Raw genomic sequence first — 6,343 nt, 5'->3', positions numbered from 1 at the left:
CAAAGGAATTGTCTTTTTTCATAGACAGTAATCATCATATTTGAATTTAGCTTCAGTGTTGACGTTTGTATTTTGTGTATTTCTGTGTGAATACACTTTTATAATTATGTAAAAAAGGGGAGAGGGTAGGAGAGCTCAAACAGGTAGTGGGAGACTGCTGCATCTCAAGCGTTGCTCGGGGACCTGCAGACCTGCAGGTCTCCAGACCTGCGGAAGAGAACCAGGGGGAAAAAAAAACACACGGCACATAAATGCACTGGGCTCCCGTCCAACTTTAATGAAAACAAGTGGGTACAGACACGGGTCCAGACCTCTTCCCTCAGTTCCAGGGAGAACTGTTGGCAGAGTAACTGTCCGACCAATCTCACCAGTATTCACCCTCTCACCAACCATTCACGCATGGGTGTCCAACCTCACTGCCCGATCATCCACTCATCCTACCTCATTCACCTCCACCCGATTTTTTTTGTGGGGCCATCCCTCAGTGAGGGCCAATGGCAAACCCACCCTCTGGAACCCCACACTCGGGGGGAGGGGGGGAGGCTCGACCGTGTTCCAACCAGATAGTAGTGAGATCTGGGCCCTGCCCCACTGACCAAAGAATCAGCCAAGCATTCCCAATAGGAATGCTGGATTTGTCCCAACACTGCTGCTACACAGACTTTGGGGCACGAATAGCAGCATCAGTGGGAAGGAGAGCAACTGTCCACGTCCCAGACAACATCCTCCCACTGCAACCCTGGCCCTCACTGGGGGAAAGACAGACACACGTCATATATGCTGCCCTCACTGGGGGACTGCCACTCACACACACTGACCCTCACTGGGGGACTGCCACTCACACACACTGACCTCACTGGGCGTGTCTCTCACACACACTGACCCCTCACTGGGGGCGTGTCTCTCACACACACTGACCCTCACTGGGGGACTGCCACTCACACACACTGACCCTCACTGGGGGACTGCCACTCACACACACTGACCCTCACTGGGGGACTGCCACTCACACACACTGACCCTCACTGGGGGACTGCCACTCACACACACTGACCCTCACTGGGGGCGTGTCTCCTCACACACACTGACCCTCACTGGGGGCGTGTCTCTCACACACACTGACCCTCACTGGGGCGTGTCTCTCACACACACTGACCCTCACTGGGGGCGTGTCTCTCACACACACTGACCCTCACTGGGGGCGTGTCTCTCACACACACTGACCCTCACTGGGGGGACTGCCACTCACACACACGACCCTCACTGGGGGCGTGTCTCTCACACACACTGACCCTCACTGGGGGCGTGTCTCTCACACACACTGACCCTCACTGGGGGCGTGTCTCTCACACACACTGACCCTCACTGGGGCGTGTCTCTCAGTGTCCTCCACACTGACCCTCACTGGGGGCGTGTCTCTCACCACACGACACACTGACCCTCACTGGGGGCGTGTCTCTCACCACACACTGACCCTCACTGGGGGCGTGTCTCTCACACACACTGACCCTCACTGGGGGACTGCCATTCACACACACCGACCCTCACTGGGGGCGTGTCTCTCACACACACTGACCCTCACTGGGGGCGTGTCTCTCACACACACTGACCCTCACTGGGGGCGTGTCTCTCACACACACCGACCCTCACTGGGGGCGTGTCTCTCACACACACTGACCCTCACTGGGGGCGTGTCTCTCACACACACTGACCCTCACTGGGGGCGTGTCTCTCACACACACTGACCCTCACTGGGGGCGTGTCTCTCACACACACTGACCCTCACTGGGGCGTGTCTCTCACACACACTGACCCTCACTGGGGCGTGTCTCTCACACACACACTGACCCTCACTGGGGGCGTGTCTCTCACACACACTGACCCTCACTGGGGGAAAGACAGACACACGTCATATATGCTGCCCTCACTGGGGGACTGCCACTCACACACACTGACCCTCACTGGGGGCGTGTCTCTCACACACACACTGACCCTCACTGGGGGACTGCCACTCACACACACTGACCCTCACTGGGGGCGTGTCTCTCACACACACTGACCCTGCACTGGGGAGCTGCCACTACACACACTGACCCTCACTGGGGACGGTCTCACTCACACACAGCACTGACCCTTACTGGGGGACGGTCCCTCAGACACACACACACTGACCCTTACTGGGGGACGGTCCCACAGACACTCAGACCCTCGCTGGGGACAGTCCCACTCACACACTGACCCTCACTGGGGACAGTCCCACACACACACACACACACTGACCCTCACTGGGGACGGTCCCACACACACACTGACCCTCACTGGGGGACGGTCCCACAGACACACACACAGAGACCCTCGCTGGGGACAGTCCCACTCACACACTGACCCTCACTGGGGGACGGACCCACACACACAGACCCTCACTGGGGGACGGACACACACACACACACACACTGACCCTCACTGGGGGACGGTCCCACTCACACACACTGACCCTCACTGGGGGGCGTGTCTCTCACACACACTGACCCTCACTGGGGGCGTGTCTCTCACACACACCGACCCTCACTGGGGGCGTGTCTCTCACACACACTGACCCTCACTGGGGGCGTGTCTCTTACACACACACACACCGACCCTCACTGGGGGCGTGTCTCTCACACACACTGACCCTCACTGGGGAAAGACAGACACACGTCATATATGCTGCCCTCACTGGGGGACTGCCACTCACACACACTGACCCTCACTGGGGGACGGTCCCACTCACACACACTGACCCTCACTGGGGGCGTGTCTCTCACACACACTGACCCTCACTGGGGGCGTGTCTCTCACACACACACTGACCCTCACTGGGGGACTGCCACCTCACACACACTGACCCTCACTGGGGGACGGTCCCACTCACACACACTGACCCTCACTGGGGGCGTGTCTCTCACACACACTGACCCTCACTGGGGGCGTGTCTCTCACACACACTGACCCTCACTGGGGCGTGTCTCTCACACACACTGACCCTCACTGGGGGCGTGTCTCTCACACACACCGACCCTCACTGGGGGGCGTGTCTCTCACACACACTGACCCTCACTGGGGGCGTGTCTCTTACACACACACACACCGACCCTCACTGGGGGCGTGTCTCTCACACACACTGACCCTCACTGGGGGAAAGACAGACACACGTCATATATGCTGCCCTCACTGGGGGACTGCCACTCACACACACTGACCCTCACTGGGGGACTGCCACTCACACACATTGACCCTCACTGGGGGCGTGTCTCTCACACACACCGACCCTCACTGGGGGACTGCCATTCACACACACTGACCCTCACTGGGGGCGTGTCTCTCACACACACACTGACCCTCACTGGGGGCGTGTCTCTCACACACACACTGACCCTCACTGGGGGCGTGTCTCTCACACACACTGACCCTCACTGGGGGACTGCCACTCACACACACCGACCCTCACTGGGGGACGGTCCCACAGACACACAGACCCTCGCTGGGGACAGTCCCACTCACACACTGACCCTCACTGGGGGACGGACCCACACACACAGACCCTCACTGCGGGACGGACACACACACACACACACTGACCCTCACTGGGGACGGTCCCACACACACACACACTGACCCTCACTGGGGACGGTCCCACACACACACACACACACACACTGACCCTCACTGTGGGACGGTCCCACACACACACTGACCCTCACTGGGGGACGGTCCCACAGACACACACTGACCCTCACTGGGGGACGGTCACACACACACACACACACACACACACAGACCCTCGCTGGGGACAGTCCCACTCACACACCGACCCTCACTGGGGGACGGACCCACACACACAGACCCTCACTGGGGACAGTCCCACTCACACACAGACCCTCACTGGGGGACGGACACACACACACACACACACTGACCCTCACTGGGGGACGGTCCCACACACACACACTGACCCTCACTGGGGGACGGTCCCACACACACACACTGACCCTCACTGGGGGACGGTCCCCACACACACACACTGACCCTCACTGGGGGGACGGTCCACACACACACACACACACACACTGACCCTCACTGGGGGACGGTCCCACACACACACACACACACACACACACACACACACACACTGACCCTCACTGGGGGACGGTCCCACACACACTGACCCTCACTGGGGGACGGTCACACACACACACAGACCCTCGCTGGGGGACAGTCCCACACTCACACACAGACCCTCGCTGGGGGACAGTCCCACACACACACACAGACCCTCGCTGGGGGACAGACCCACTCACACACACCTGACCCTCACTGGGGGACGGACCCACACACACACACAGGGACAGTCCCACTCACACACACTGACCCTCACTGGGGGACGGACCCACACACACACAGGGACGGTCCCACTCATACACACTGACCCTCACTGGGGGACGGACCCACACACACACACAGGGACGGTCCCACTCACACACACTGACCCTCACTGGGGGACGGTCCCACACACACACACTGACCCTCGCTGGGGGACGGTCCCACACACACACACACACTGACCCTCGCTGGGGACGGTCCCACACACACACACACACTGACCCTCACTGGGGACGGACACACACACACACACACTGACCCTCGCTGGGGGACGGTCCCACACACACACACACACTGACCCTCACTGGGGGACGGACACACACACACACACACACACAGACCCTCGCTGGGGACAGTCCCACTCACACACAGACCCTCACTGGGGGACGGACACACACACACACACACTGACCCTCACTGGGGGACGGTCCCACACACACACACTGACCCTCACTGGGGGACGGTCCCACACACACACACTGACCCTCACTGGGGGACGGTCCCACACACACACACACACACACACACTGACCCTCACTGGGGGACGGTCCCACACACACACACACACACACACACTGACCCTCACTGGGGGACGGTCCCACACACACACACACACACACACACACACACACACACTGACCTCACTGGGGACGGTCCCACACACACTGACCCTCACTGGGGGACGGTCACACACACACACAGACCCTCGCTGGGGGACAGTCCCACACACACACACAGACCCTCGCTGGGGACAGTCCCACACACACACACAGACCCTCGCTGGGGACAGACCCACTCACACACACTGACCCTCACTGGGGACGGACCCACACACACACACAGGGACAGTCCCACTCACACACACTGACCCTCACTGGGGGGACGGACCCACACACACACAGGGACGGTCCCACTCATACACACTGACCCTCACTGGGGGACGGACCCACACACACACACAGGGACGGTCCCACTCACACACACTGACCCTCACTGGGGGACGGTCCACACACACACACCTGACCCTCGCTGGGGGACGGTCCCACACACACACACACACTGACCCTCGCTGGGGACGGTCCCACACACACACCACCACTGACCCTCACTGGGGGACGGTCCCACCCACACACACTGACCCTCGCTGGGGGACGGTCCCACACACACACACTGACCCTCGCTGGGGGACGGTCCCACACACACACACACACAGACCCTCGCTGGGGGACGGTCCCATTCACACACACACACAGACCCTCGCTGGGGGACGGTCCCACTCACACACACTGACCCTCACTGGGGGACGGTCCCACACACACACACACACACACACTGACCCTCACAGGGGGACGGTCCCACACACACACACACACTGACCCTCACTGGGGGACGGTCCCACTCACACACTGACCCTCACTGGGGAACGGTCCCACACACACACACACTGACCCTCACTGGGGGACGGTCCCACTCACACACACTGACCCTCACTGGGGGACGGTCCCACACACACACACTGACACTCACTGGGGGACGGTCCCACTCACACACACTGACCCTCACTGGGGGACGGTCCCACTCACACACACAGATCCTCACTTGGGGACAGTCCCCCCCCCCCCCCACACGCACACACTGACCCTCACTGGGGGACGGTCCCACACACACACACACTGACCCTCACTGGGGACGGTCCCACTCACACACTGACCCTCACTGGGGGACGGTCCCACACACACACACACACTGACCCTCACTGGGGGACGGTCCCACTCACACACACTGACCCTCACTGGGGGACGGTCCCACTCACAAACTGACCCTCACTGGGGGACGGTCCCACACACACTGACCCTCACTGGGGGACGGTCCCACACACACTGACCCTCACTGGGGGACGGTCCACACACACAGACCCTCACTG

The 6,343-nt window shown here is 60.8% G+C and overlaps 1 long non-coding RNA gene across 1 annotated transcript; it reads right to left on the bottom strand.

The window, feature by feature from the left end:
• Nucleotides 1-252: 252 nt before the first annotated feature.
• LOC132387852 (uncharacterized) lies at nucleotides 253-2,020 on the bottom strand. Its single transcript, XR_009510050.1, has 3 exons — nucleotides 1,943-2,020; nucleotides 919-1,074; nucleotides 253-852 (listed from the first exon to the last, which is right to left on the bottom strand). It is a non-coding gene; the product is annotated as an uncharacterized LOC132387852 (long non-coding RNA).
• Nucleotides 2,021-6,343: the final 4,323 nt, after the last annotated feature.

The sequence above is a fragment of the Hypanus sabinus genome, unplaced genomic scaffold (assembly GCF_030144855.1).
Source record: "Hypanus sabinus isolate sHypSab1 unplaced genomic scaffold, sHypSab1.hap1 scaffold_2283, whole genome shotgun sequence".
Lineage (NCBI taxonomy): Eukaryota > Metazoa > Chordata > Chondrichthyes > Myliobatiformes > Dasyatidae > Hypanus > Hypanus sabinus.
Note: the sequence above shows the minus strand (reverse complement) of the source record. Positions and strands in the feature narration are given on the sequence as shown.